This window comes from Dipodomys spectabilis, unplaced genomic scaffold (assembly GCF_019054845.1).
Source record: "Dipodomys spectabilis isolate Male_0828 unplaced genomic scaffold, ASM1905484v1 ptg000492l, whole genome shotgun sequence".
NCBI classification, from domain to species: Eukaryota; Metazoa; Chordata; class Mammalia; order Rodentia; family Heteromyidae; genus Dipodomys; species Dipodomys spectabilis.
This window is the reverse complement of record NW_024871169.1, coordinates 1,173,349-1,188,082: the sequence shown is the minus strand read 5'-3', so window position 1 is coordinate 1,188,082 and position 14,734 is coordinate 1,173,349.

The following is a 14,734-nucleotide window of genomic DNA, read 5'->3' as shown; positions in this document are numbered from 1 at the left end:
TTCCTCAGTACCACATACACAGAAAAAGTTGGAAGTGGCACTGTGGCTCAAGTGGTAGAGTGTTAGCCTTGAGCCAAAGCAGCTCAGAGACAGCGCCTAAATCCTGAGTTTAAGCCCTAGGACCAGCACACAAAAAAAAGCCAAGCAAGAGCATTAGTACTGACATAATCAATCAATCAATCAATAAATCACTTTCAATATGTGCCCAAAGCAGTCTCCATTGACCCAAACTACTCTCACGAGCTCTCCAAACCAAACTCTACTAATCTCCAAAGTGCTATCCGAGAGCCTCCAAACATTTTGGGCACTGGAATATAACTTGGAGCTTCTGCAACAAGATGGTTTGTAGTTATTTGCAAGGATAGTCCCAAATGTGTTTCCCAACCCCTCCAATGATTTTACCTGACCCCAAAATAACAATTCAGGAACCAAAATTACAAAACATTTAACAATGATCTTTTCTTTTCTCAAATTAAATTTTTTTGCCAGTCTGGGACTTGAAATCAGGTCTTGGGCACTGTCCCTAAGCTTTTTGCTCCAGGCTGGAGTTCTACCATTGAGCCACAGCACCACTTAGAGCCTTTTCTGAGTAGTTTATTGGAGATGAGAGTCTCAGGGACTTTCCTGCCCACGTTGGCTTCAAACTGAGATCCTCAGATCTCAGCCTCCTGAGTAGCTAGGATTACAGTCATAAGCCACTGGCACCCAGCCTTTTCTTTCTTTTCTTTTGCTTTATTTTTGACAGTATCAGTTTGAACTCAGGGTCTTGTGCTTGCTAGGTGGATGCTCTACCACATAAGCCATACTTCTGGACCTCCAATGATCTTTACTTAAAATCTATAATTTATTGCCAAGTGCTGGTTGCTCATGCCTATAATCCTAGCTCCTCAGGAGGCTGAGATCTGAGGATCACAGTTTAAAGCCAGCCCAGGCAAGAAAGTCCATGAGACTCTTATCTCCAGTTAACCACCAGAAAACCAGAAGTGGTGCTGTAGCTCAAAGTGGTAGATTGCTAGACTTGAGCAAAAGGAGCCAAGGGACAGCGCCCAGGCCCAGAGTTCAAGCCCCAGGACTGGCACTTAGCTATTCAGGAAGCTGAGGTCCGAGGATCACTTTTTTTTTTTTGGGTCTGGTTGTGGGGCCTGAACTCTGGGCCTGGGCGCTGTCTCTCAGCTCTTCAGCTCAAGGCTAGCGCTCTACCACTTGAGCCACAGCACCACTTCCGGCTTTTTTCATTTTGCTTATGTGGTGCTGAGGAATCGAACCCAGGGCCTCAGGCATGCAAGGCAAGCTCTCTACCACTGAGCCATCTTCCCAGCCCCCGAAGATCACTTTTTGAAGCCAGCCCAGGCAGAAAAGTTGTGAAACTCTTATCGTCAATGAACTACTTAGAAAAATCCAGAAGTGGCATTGTGGCTCAAGTGGTAGAGCAAGAGCCTTGAGCACAAAGAGGCTCAGGGACATCTCCCAGGCTCTGAATTCAAGTCCCAGCTCTTGCAAAAAAAATACCAAAGTGTCTACAAATCACTACAACCAGTTTTAAAGTATTTACATAATTCCAGTTAGATCCCCCATGCCTAAATACAGTTAATCTCTGTTCTCATTCCCAGGCAACCACAAATTTACTTTCTGTCTCTATAGATTTGCCTTGTCTCAGACATTTTGTATAAATGCAATATTTGGATTTTTTTGTTTGGCTTCTCTCACTTAATATAAGGTTTTTGAGTTTCATCTGTTGTAACATGTTCCATGTAGTCTGTTCCATTTGTTGCTGAGTAGTAGTCTATCCAATGACCTTCTAACCGCTTCCAAATTACCAACTAATAGCACCCCAACTACAACTCATCTCAACCCCTTGAAATTCAAACTTCAGAACAGGCTCCTAAACAACATACCAAATAATTCCTATTAGCCCTCCATAACCCCAACCACTGTATTGATTCTCTGTCACCACCAAACTACCCTCCCATGGCCTCACTTTCACTCCAAACCAACTTTTTCGTTTCTTTTTTTATTTCTCTCAATCTCTCTCTCTCTTCCTTTTTTTCTTTTCTTTTTTTTTTGGGTCCGGTCATGGAGCCTGAACTCTGGGCCTGGGCGCTGTCCCTCAGCTCTTCAGCTCAAGGCCAGCCCTCTACCACTTGAGCCACAGCGCCACTTCCGGCTTTTTTCTTTTTGCTTATGTGGTGCTGAGAAATCGAACCCAGGGCCTCTGGCATGCAAGGCAAGCGCTCTACCACTGAGCCACCTTCCCAGCCCCCCTCTCTCTCTCTCTCTCTCTCTCTCTCTTTCTTTATGTCTTCCTTCCTTCCTTCCTTTTTTTTTTTTAATTTTTTTGGGGTCCGGTCATGGGGCCTGAACTCTGGGCCTGGGCGCGGTCCCTCAGCTCTTCTGCTCAAGGCTAGCACTCTACCACTTGAGCCACAGTGCCACTTCCGGCTTTTTTCTTTTTGCTTATGTGGTACTGAGGAATCGAACCCAGGGCCTCAGGCATGCAAAGCAAGCGCTCTACCACTGAGCCAACTTCCCAGCCCCCTTCCTTCCTTTCTTTCTGTTTCTTTCTTTCTCTCTCTCCCTTCCTTCCTTCCTTCCATTTCTATTTCTTTCTCTTTCTCTTTTCTTTCTCCCTCTCTTTCTTTCTTTTCTTCTTTCTTTCATTTCCTTCCTTCCTTCCTTCCTTCCTTTCTTTCTTTCTTTCTTTCTTTCTTTCTTTCTTTCTTTCTTTCTTTCTTTCTTTCTTTCTTTCTTTCTTTCTTTCTTTCTTTCTTTCTTTCTTTCTTTCTTTCTTTGTCGGTTATGGGGCCTGAACTCTGGGCCTGGGTGCTGAGCCACCTTCCCAGCCCATCTTTCTTTCTTTCTTTCATCAGTTCTGGGATATAAACTCAAGGCCAAAGGTGTTGTCCTTGAGCTTCATTTTGTTAAGGCTAGCACTCTTCCACTTGAGCCAGAGCTCCACTTCCAGCTTTTGTATTTTTGGGGGGTGGGGTAGTGTATGGGAGACAAGAGTATCATGGACTTTCCTGCCTGGGTTGGCTTTGATCCTCAGATCTCAACCTCCTGAGTAGCTAGGATTACAGGCATGAGCTACTGTGCTTGCTTTCACTTGTTTGTTGTTATGTTAGAGTTCTTATTGCTCAAGGTTAGGATTCTATCACTTGAGCCACACCAGCATTGACCTCCAAACCATCTTCTAACAACTCCACTAAACCCTCAATATTAACTTATTAACTCCAAAAAAAGCAGGTCACAGAATTGCCATCTATACTCCCATCTACTCAAGAGACTGAAAGGCAGGAGGATCATTTAAGTGCAGGAGTTCTAGGCTACTCTAGACAAGCTAGTAAGAAATTCATCTCATTTTATTGTGGTAGTGGTTGTTGGTTGAGGGCTTGAACTCAAGATCTGGGCACTGTCTCTGAGTTTTTTTGCTTAAGACTAGCGTTCTACCACTTTGAGCCACAGCTCCACTTCCAGTTTTTTGTTTGTTTGTTTTTGCCTGTAGTGGGGCTTGAACTCTGGGGCTACACAATGTCCTTTAGCTCTTTAGCTCAAGGCTAGTGCTCTACCACTTGAGCCACAGCACCACTTCTGGCTTTTTCTGCTTGTGGTGCTGAGGAATCGAACCCAGGGCCTTATGCATGAAAGGCAAGCACTCTACCACTGAGCCACCTTCCCAGCCCTACTTCCAGGTTTTGAGTGGTTGACAGGAGATAAGAGTCTCATGGGGACTTTTCTGCTCAGTCTTGCTGTGAACTATGATTCACAGATCTCAGCTTCCAGAGTAGCTAGGATTACAGGCATGAGCCACCAGTGCCAGGCAAACTTCATCTCTTAAAAAGAAAGAAAGCCAGGCATCCGTGGCTTACGCCTATAATCTTAGCTACTCAGAGGTTGAGATCTGAGAGGATCATGGTTCTCGTTTTTTCTTCTCTCTTTTTTTCCCCATCAGTCATGGAGCTTGAATTCTAGGTCTGAATGCTGTCCCTCAGCTCTTCAGCTCAAGGCTAGTGCTCTACCACTTGAGCCAATGCACCACTTCAGGATTTCTGAGAGGTTTATTGGAGATAAAACTCTCACAGACTTTTCTGCCCAGGCTGACTTTGAACTGTAACCCTTATATCTCATCTCCTGAGGATTACAGGTGTAAGCCACTGGCTCCAGACCAGAGGATCATAGTTCAAATCCTGTCTGGGCAGGAAAGTCCATGAGACTTTTTATCTCCAATGAACCACCAGAAAACTGGAAGGGGTGCTGTGGCTCAAGTGGTATAAAGCTAGCCTTGAGCTGAAGAGCTAAGGGACAACACACAGGCCCAGAGTTCAAGGCCCATGACAGAAAGAAAGAAAGAAAGAAGGAAAGAAAAAAAGAAAGAAAGAGTTTGTGGAGGGGAACAGAAAAAACAAATCCTTTAAATAGGGATACAGGTGGACCCATTGCAACAATGAGATGTACAAATCGTTGTCAAAAAACGAACTTTACAACTTTGGCGGGAGGAGGGTAGAGGGGAGCAGGGGGACAGGGGGAGGGGTGGGAGATGGGAAGGGATGGGAAGGGGAAACAAAGGAGGAGGCAACAATGCTTGATAAGAAATGTACTCATTATCTTGCCCATGTAATTGTAACCCCTCTGTATGGTATTTTATTTTTTTAATATATTTTTATTGTGAAAATACTGTACAGAGGGGTTACAATTACATGGGTAAGATAATGAGCACATTTCTTTTTTTTTTTTTTTTTTTTGGGTCCAGTCATGGGGCCTGAACTCTGGGCCTGGGCGTTGTCCCTCAGCTCTTCAGCTCAAGGCTAGCGCTCTACCACTTGAGCCACAGCACCACTTCCAGCTTTTTTCTTTTTCTGCTTATGTGGTGCTGAGTAATCGAACCCAGGGCCTCATGCATGCAAGGCAAGCGCTCTACCACTGAGCCACCTTCCCAGCCCAATAAGCACATTTGTTATCAAGCATTGTAGCCTCCTGCTTTGTTTCCCCTTCCCATCCCTTCTTATCCTCCCCCCACCCCCCGCCCCCCCCCCACCAAAGTTGTAAAGTTCATTTTTCGACATACTCTGTATGGTATTTTCACAAAGGAAAGAAAGAAAGAAAGAGAGAGAGAGAGAGAGAGAGAGAGGGAGGGAGGGAGGGAGGGAAGAAGGGAGGGAGGGAGGGAGGGAGGAAGAAAAGAAGGAAGGAAGGAAGGAAGGAAGGAAGGAAGGAAGGAAGGAAGGAAGGAAGGAAGGAAGGAAGGAAGGAAGGAAGGAAGGAAGGAAAGAAGAAAATGGATGATGGCTCACACATGTAATCCTAGCTTCTCAGAAGGATTGTGGTTCAAAGCCATCCAGGGCAGGAAAGTCCATAAGACTCTTATCTACAGTTAGTACCAAAAAAGCTGGAAGTGGAGAAGTGTGCTGTGGCTCAAGTGTTAGAGTGCTAGCCTTGAGCTAAAGAGCTGAGAGACAGCGCTCAGCCCAGAGTTCAAGCCCCACGACCAACCAAAAACAAAAAAGCTGGAAGTGGAGCTATGCTCAAAGGGTAGAACATTAGCCTTGAGCAAAAGAAGTTCAAGAACAGTGGTCAGGGCCCTGAGTTCAAGTCCCAGGACTGGCACCATAACAAAGGCAAGGCAAAGCAAGGCACAGGGTGGCTCAAGCCTGTAATCTTAGCTACTCATGAAGCTTAGATCTGAAGGATTAAGTCTTGAAACCATGCTTGGCAGACAAATCAAGAGACTTGATCTTCAAAATAACCAACATAAAGCTAGGTTTGAGTCATGACTCAAGTGTAGAGTGTCAATCACAAACAAGCCAAATGAGAGCAGAAGGCCTGAATTCAAGCCTAAATACTGGTGTGGGTGCACACAAGCATACACACAGGATATTTTTGCAGTACTAGGTTTCTACTCAGCACCTCACACGTGCTAGGCCAGGTCTCTATAACTGAGCCACACCTCTAGCCCTATTTGGATTGATTTTTTTTTTTATTCTTATTTATTTTCAGTTGTGGGGCTTGAAGCCTGGGCCTGGGCGCTGTCCCTCAGCTCTTCAGCTCAAGGGTAGCACTCTACCACTTGAGCCACAGCGCCACTTCCAGTTTTCTGGTGGTTTATTGGATTTAAGAGTCTCATGGACCTTCCTGCCCAGGCTGGCTTTGAACCAAGATCCTCAGATCTCAGCCTCCTGAGTAGCTAGAATTATAGGCGTGAGCCACCGGTGCCCAGCTTATTTATTCTTATTAAGTAGTTGTACAAAGTACTTTGAATTCCAGAAGTCAGACTATGAGTAAAATGTATCTTGATCAATGTCACCCCTTTCCTCCTTTCATCTTGCTGACTTTTTATTTTTGTCAGTCATGGGGCCTAAACTCAGGGACTGGGCACTGTCCCTCAGCTCTTCAGCTCAAGGCTAGTGCTCTACCACTTGAGCCCAGCACCACTTCCCGGCTTTTTTTTCTTTTTTTTTGCTTATGTGGTGCTGAGGAATTGAACCCAGGGCCTCAGGCATGCAAGGCAAGTGCTCTACCATGGAGCCAACTTCCCAGCCCTCTCATACTTTCATACCCAGGCTGGTTTTGAACAGCAGACTTCAGATCTCAGACTCCTGAGTAGCTAGGATTATAGGTATGAGCAACCAGTACTCAGCTTGCACTAATTATTTTTTGAGATAGGGCCTTGCTTCCTGTCCAGATGTGTGTCTGGATACTTCTACTGTGTGTGTGTGTGTGTGTGTGTGTGTGTGTGTGTGTGTTATAGGCTTTTTCATTTGAGGTTGGCACTCTGCCATTTGCTCCATTACCTCCAGTTCTGACTTTCTTGCTGGTAAATCGGAGATAAGTCTCCTGGATTTGGCTGCCTGGGCTGGATTAGAACCTTGATTCTCAACTTTTAGCCTCCCGAGTAACATACATGAACAACTGGCACCCGGCCACAATCTTATTTTTTACATCCCATCATAGGTGGAATGACAGACAGGTATTTACCACCATGACTAGCTTCTTTCCACTGAGATGGAGTTTCTTAGGCTTTTCTGCCCAGGTTGGCCTGGAGCTATTCCCTTAGGATCTCACTCTCCCCATGTAGCTAAAATGACAATCATGTACCACCACACTCAGACATTGGTTGAGAAGGCATCTCATGAACTTATCTTTGGCCCAGGCTGGACTCATACCAAAATACTCCTGATTTCAGCCTCCCAAGTAGCTAGGATTGCTAGCTGGCTTAAAATCTACTGAAGGTACCTATTCAACAAAATCCAGCCTTAACCCTAAATTCTTCCCAAGAATTACAAGTTATGCCCCTACATTTCCACTTTTGATATTCCAAAACTTGGCTTCTAACGTCTCTCTAATTACCTTTCCTCAGTACTACAATGGCACTCCCAAACAACAACTCTAAACTACTGTTTAATAGCCATTATGCAGCCAGACAACAGTAGCTCACGTTTACAATCCTAGCTCAGGAGGCTGAGACCTGAGGATCATCATTCAAAGCCAGAACAGGCAAGAAGGTCTGTGAGACTTTTATCTCCAATTAACCACCAAAAGTTCAGAAGTAGAGCTGTAGCTCAGAAGGTAGAGCACTGGCCTTGAGCAGAAAAGCTCAGGCATAACACCCAGGCCATGAGTTCAAGCCCCAAGACTGGAATACAAACAAAAAAATAATGCATAAGCTTGTCTTTTCTATTTTTCTTTTCTTTTCTTTTGTGCCAGCACTGGGACTTGAAGTCAGGGCAAGAATGCTCTCCTTTAACTTTGAACTTTGTTTTGCTCAAGGCTAGTGATCTACCACTTGAGCCACAGCTCCAGTTCTGGCTCTGTGTGTGTGTGTGTGTGTGTGTGTATGCCAGTCCTAGGGCTTGAAGTAAGGACCTGGGCACTGTCCCTGACCCTTTCTGCTCAAATTTGGTGCTCTAACACTTGGTCCACAGCTCCATTTCCTGCTTTTTTTTTTTGTTGTTTGTGGTGCTCAAACTCAAGGTCTGGGAACTGTCCCTGAGCTTTTTCACTCAAGGATAGTGCTCTACCACTTTTAGCCACAGTTCCAATTAGGTTTTCAGGTGGTTAATTGGACATAAGAGTTGCATAGACTTTCCTGCCTGGTCTGGCTTTAAATCATGATCCTCAGCTCTCAGCCTCCTATGTAGATGGATTGCAGGCATGAGCCATCAGCGCCTGGCCTTCTTTTTTTGCCAGTCCTGGGGCTTGAATTCAGGGCCTGGGAACTGTCCCTGAGCTTCTTTTGCTCAAGGCTAGCATTTTACCACTTGAGCCACGGTGCCACTTCTGGCTTTTTCTGTTTATGTGGTACTGAGGAATCAAACCCAGGGCTTCATGCATGCTAGGAAAGCACTCTATCAATCAGCCACATTCCCAGCCTCCTTTCTGTTTTTGTTGGTCGTGGGGCTTGAACTCTGAGTCTGGGAGCTGTTCCTGAACTCTTCAGCTCAAGATGAGCACTCTACCACTTGAGCAACAATGCCACTTCCAGTATTCTGGTGGTTAATTGGAGATAAGAGTGTCATGGACTTTCCTGCCCAAGTTGGCTTTGAATCATGATCCTCAGATCTCACCTCCTAAGTAGCTAGGATTATAGGCATGAGCCATTGGCACCTGGCTTCCTTAGCTTTTTTTTTTTTTTGGGGGGGGGGCGGGGTCCGGTCGTGGGGCCTGAAATCTGGGCCTGGGTGCTGTCCCTCAGCTCTTCAGCTCAAGGCTAGCGCTCTACCACTTGAGCCACAGCGCCACTTCCAGCTTTTTTCTTTTTGCTTATGTGGTGCTGAGGAATTGAACCCAGGACCTCATGCATGCAAGGCAAGCGCTCTACCACTGAACCACCTTCCCAGCCCTTAGCTTTTGTACTCGACTGATACTCTTTTTTTTTTTTTTGCCAGTCCTGGGTCTTGAACTTATGGCCTGGGCACTGTCCTTGAGCTTCTTTTGCTCAAGGCTAGCCCTCTACCATTTGGGCCGCAGCACCACTTCTGGCCTTTTTCTGTTTAAGTGGTACTGAGGAATCAAACCCAGGGCTTCATGCATGTAAGGCAAGCACTCTAGCATTAAGTCACATTCCCAGCCCAAGTCTGGTACTCTTATCACTTGAGTCACGTCTCCACTCCACTTCTGGCTATTTGCTGGTTAATTGGAAATAAGGCTCTCTTCATTTTGTCTGCTCAGGCTGAATTCAAACTGTGATCCTCATAGCTCAGCCTCCTCCATAGTTTGGATCACAGGTATGAGCCACTGGTACCTGGCTCCACATCCTTCTGATAGATCCAGCTGCACACAAATTCCCTCAATGAGCACCCCCAAAGCATACCTATGTCCTTCCAATAGTTTCTCTCTCTACCATGAGACATCTGTATTATTGTCCTGTGGCTACTGTAGTTAATTACTATAAACTTGGTGACTGAAAACAACAAAAATAAGCCAAGTGCAGGTGGCTCACACCTATAAATCCTAGCTACTCAGGGGGCTGAGATTTGAGGATAGTAGTTCAAAGCCAGGCCAGACAGGAAAGTTCTTGAGATTCTTTTCTTTTTTTGGGTGGGAGGTCCAGTCGTGGGGCCTGAACTCTGGGCCTGGGCACTGTCCCTCAGCTCTTCAGCTCAAGGCTAGCACTCTACCACTTGAGCCACAGCGCCACTTCTGGCTTTTTTCTTTTTGCTTATGTGGTGCTGAGGAATCAAACCCAGCGCCTCAGGCATGCAAAGCAAGCGCTCTACCACTGAGCCACCTTCCCAGCCCCCCTCTTGAGATTCTTATGTCCAATAAACTACTCAGAAAAGGCCAGAAGTAGTGCTGGGGCTCAAGTGGTAGAGTGCTAGCCTTGAGCAAAAAGAAGCTCAAGGACAGTGCCCAGGCCAAGTTCAAGCCCCAGGACCAGCAAAAAACAAAGAGCAATAAAAACCCACAGAAATATAAAAATATATGTTCTTCTGGGTTGACAATGTGGCTTAGTGGTAGAGTGCTTGCCTAGCATGCATGAAGCCCTGGGTTTGATTCCTCATTATCACATAAACAGAAAAAGCAAGAAGTAGTGCTGTGGCTCATGTGGTAAAGTGCTAGTCTTGAGCAAAAGAAGCTCAAGGACAATGCCCAGGTCCTGAGTTTGAGACCCAGGACTAGCAAAAAAAAGTTTTCCTTGAGCCAGAAGAGGAAGAGGAGGGAAGGGCTGGGTACTGCACCAATCTTGTTGAGGACCTTCCAATGCTTATAGGGGAACCCCACCCCTCTCCCCAGTGCCCGGCCATCTGAATTGAAACTTTAAAAAAATGAGTCTCACAGACTTTCCACTGTGATCTTCAGATCTCAGCTTTTTGAGTAGCTGGGATTACAGGAGTGAGCCACCAGATCCCAGCCATGAAATTCTTATCTCCAAATAACCACCAGAAAATCAGAACTGGAGCTTTGGCTCAAAGTGATAGAATGCTAGCCTTGAGCACAAAAGCTCAAAGACAGTGCCAGGCCCAGAGTTCAACAAAAAAAAATATCCTCATGCCTCTCCTCATATGATTCTTCAATTTGCACGCAAGTGTCCTGGCATAGACTCCCAACCTTATCTCTAGCTACCCTGGATCACTACTTATATCTATGCCTAAACATCCTGAATTTTACCATCAGAACATTATCAGGGACCCTCTGCATCCCCCTTCATTGGGCCTCCAAATTATCTCCCACAGAAAGCCCAGATGCTTTAAAGAGGATGAGGGGAGAGAAGGATATTGACCAAGTTGTGAGAGATTATGAGAGACTGAAAAAGGGAATAGGTGTATTGTGCAAGGTATGCCTTGGGAAAGCACTTGTCATGAGATATTTGAGAAGTGGGAATGAAGCTGGTATTTGTAAGATTGGGGTATGTGACAGAATCATTAATATTTCTAGTGCTGCAAATATTTGTTCCCAATCTATTGCAAGTCTTTTCACACTGTTTATTCATTTTATCAGACTATAGTTTTGTTTATTATTGTTCAAGAAAGATTTTTGTAGGTGGGTGCTGGTGGCTCATACCTATAATCCTAGCTACTCAGGAGACTGAGATCTGAGGATCAAGGTTCAAAGCCAGCATAAGAAGGAAAGTCAGGGCTGGGAAGGTGGTAGAGCGCTTGCCTTGCATGCCTGAGGCACTGGGTTCAATTCCTCAGCACCACATAAGCAAAAAGAAAAAAGCTGGAAGTGGCACTGTGGCTCAAGTGGTAGAGCGCTAGCCTTGAGCTGAAGAGCTGAGGGACAGCACCCAGGCCCAGAGTTCAGGCCCCACGACCAGACCCCCCCCCCCCCCAAAAAAGAAGGAAAGTCCCTGAATCTGTTACCTCTAGTTAACCACCAGGAAACCGGAACTGGAGCTGTGGCTCAAGTGGTAAAGTGCTCACCTTGAGCTGAAGAGCTCAGGGACAGCACCCAGGCCCAGAGTTCAAGCCCCACTACTGGCCAACAAAAAAAAAGAAAAAAGAATATGTGCTAAGATTTGAACTCAGAGCCAGGGTACTCTCCTTTAACTTTTTTGCTTGAAGCAGGCATGCTACCACCTGGCTTTTTTTTTTGTTAACTGGACATAAGAGTCAGATTTGCCTTCCCAGGCTGGTTTTGAATCTCAATCCTCAGATCTCAGCCTTCTGAGTAGGTAGGATAACACGTATGAACCACCAGTGTCCTGCTTGTCTTAAATTTTTGAGATGGAGTTCTTGCTATGTTGGCAGGCTAACCCTAAACTCTTGTACGCAAGTAATTCTTCTGCCTCTGTTTCTCAAATAGTCAGAAATACAGGTATGCCACAATGCCTGGTTCAGACTGTGAGTTTATTTTTTACTTTTCTTTCTTCTTTTTTTGGTGCCAGGCTCAAGGCTTGAACTCAGGGCCTGGGGCATTGTCCCTGAGTATCTTTTGCTAAAAGCTAGCACTCTACCACTTGAGACACATCTCCACTTCCTGCTTTTTTGGAGGGATAGTTAATTAGAGGTAAGAGTCTCATGGACTTTCCCGCCCAGTATTAAAGCCATGAGCCACCAGTGCCTGACTCAGACTGTAATTTTCCATTTTGGTGTTGAATCTAATGGAAACATCTGTGGAAAGGCTATAGAAGATGGGGGGTGGAGGACTGCTGGTGTTCAATTCCAGATTTGATAAGCTGGGGTTACCTCAGGGAAGCTATTTCACCTTGCTGTACCTTGGTTTCCTGATCTTCAGGTTGAGATGATAGCCAGGCGCTGGTGGCTCACGCCTGTAATCCTAGCTACTCAGGAGGCTGAGATCTGAGGATCGCAGTTCAAAACCAGCCCGGGCAGGAGAGACCGTGAGATTTCTATCTCCAATAAACCACCAGAAAACCAGAAGTGGCACTGTGGCTCAAGTGGTAGAGCGCTCGCCTTGAGCTGAAGAGCTGAGGGACAGCGCCCAGGCCCAGAGTTCAAGCACCATGGCCGACCAAAAAAAAAAAAAAAACAAAACCAGGTTGAGATGATAAAGGAACCCTCCTTAGGTCTATCGGGAGGATGAAAATGATTGAGGTAGATATAATGACAAGGACCAAGAGATATTGATTATTCTTTTTTTTTTTTTTTGGTTGGTAGTGGGGCTTGAACTCTGGGCCTGTGTGCTGTCCCTCAGCTCTTCAGCTCAAGGCGAGCACTCTACCAGTTGAGCCCCAGCGCCACTTCCAGATTTCTAGTAGTTTATTGGAGATACAAGTCTCACAGACCTTCCTGCCTGGGCTGGCTTTGAACTGTGATCCTCAGATCTCAGCCTCCTAAGTAGCTAGGATTACAGACGTGAGCCACCAGCAACCCAGCATGGTTATTCTTACTTTCCGTGTGTGTGTGTGTGTGTGTGTGTGTGTGTGTGTGTGTGTGTGTGCGCTCGCGCGTGTGTGTGCGCATGCGTGCGTGCGTGCGTGTATGTGTGTGTGTGTGTGTGTGTGTGTGTGTGTGCGCTCGCGCGTGTGTGTGCGCATGCGTGCGTGCGTGCGTGTATGTGTGTGTGTGTGTGTGTGTGTGTGTATGTGTGTGTGCTCAAGCACACATGCCTGCACCTTGTACTGAGCTTGAACTCAGGGCCTCCTGCTCTTGCTTGGCTGTTTTACTCAAGTCTGGTTCTCTACCACTTGATCCATTCCTCCATTTCTGGCATTTTGTGGCTAATTGGAGATAAGAATCTCATGGGTTTTTTTTGTTGTTGTTGTTTTTTGGTCGGTCATGGGGCTTGAACTATGGGCCTGGGAGCTGTCCCTCAGCTCTTCAGCTCAAGGCTAGCGCTCTACCACTTGAGCCACAGCACCACTTCTGGCTTTTTTTCTTTTTGCTTATGTGGTGCTGGGAACCCAGGGCCTCAGGCATGCAAGGCAAGCGCTCTACCACTGAGCCACCTTCCCAGCCCTCCTTCTGGTTTTATGGTGGTTAATTGGAGATAAGCATGTCAGGGACTTTCCTGCTGGGAAACACTTTGAACCTCAATCCTCAAATCTTAGCCTCCTGAGTAACTAGGATTACAAGAATGAGCAACCAGTGCCTGGTTTCATGTACTTTTCTTTCTGGGGTATCTTTGAGCCAGTATCCTAGGATCTCAGCCTCCTGAGTAGCTATGATTGAAGGCATGGTCATCAGCATCAGATATTTAAGTATTTTCTTTTTCTACCCAAAGCCTTAAACATATTCCCCCAAATAATTATGTTCTAGTCTTTTTATAGTTTGATAGTTTTATTTAATATATTTAGGACTTTAATCAATATGGAATTACTTTTTTTTGCTGGTCCTGGGGCTTGAACTCAGGGTTTAGATGCTGTCCCTGAGCTTTTTGCTCAAGGCTAGTGCTCTACCACTAGAGTAGATAGGATTACAGGTATGAGCCATCAACTCCTGGCTGGAATTAATTTTTCTGAATGGTTTAAATTAAAATGAAAGGGGCTGGGAATGTAGCTTAGTGGTAGCATGCTTGCCTAGCATGCATGAAACCCTGGGTTCAATTCCTCAGTACCACATAAACAGAAAAAGCCAAAGGTGGCACTGTGGCTCAAGTGGTAGAGTGCTAGCCTTGAGCAAAAGAAGCCCAGGACCAGGCACTTGTAAACCTAGCTACTCAGGAGATCTGAGGATCGTGGTTCAAAGCCAACTCAGGCAAGAAAGTCCATGAGACTCTTATTTCCAGTTAACCACCAGAAAACTGGAAATGGCACTGTGGCTCAAGTGGTAGATTGCTGGCTTTGAGCTGAAGAGCTCAGGGACAGGGCCCAGGCCCGTAGTTCAAGCCCCACAACGACCACCACCACCAACAACAACAAAAAAAAGATGCCCAGAGAAAGTGTCCAGGCACTGAGTTGAAGCCTCAGGATTGGCAAAAAAAAAAAAAAAAAAAGAAGAAAAAGAAAAAAGAAAAGATTCACAGGCTGAATGCAAATCCAGTCTAGGTTATATGAGACCTTTTCTCAAAAAAAAACTTTAAAAATTAAAATTCAGTCAGGCACTAGTGGCTTATGCTTATAATCTTAGCTACTCAGGAGGCTGAGATTTAAGGATCACAGTTTGAAGCCACTCTAGGTAAGAAAGTCTGTGAGACTCTTAATTCCATTTAACATGAGAAAATCAGAAGTATGTAGTAGGAAGACCCCTACTCAGGGCAGGCAAGCTCACCTAATCGTCCGGAGTGACAGAGCCCACCGCAACAAAGTTGATATTAAAGAAGCAACTTTATTGAGAAGGTTCCTACACTGACCGGCCAGGGCCGCAGCACAGTCCTCGGGAGCTGATACTGCGAACCC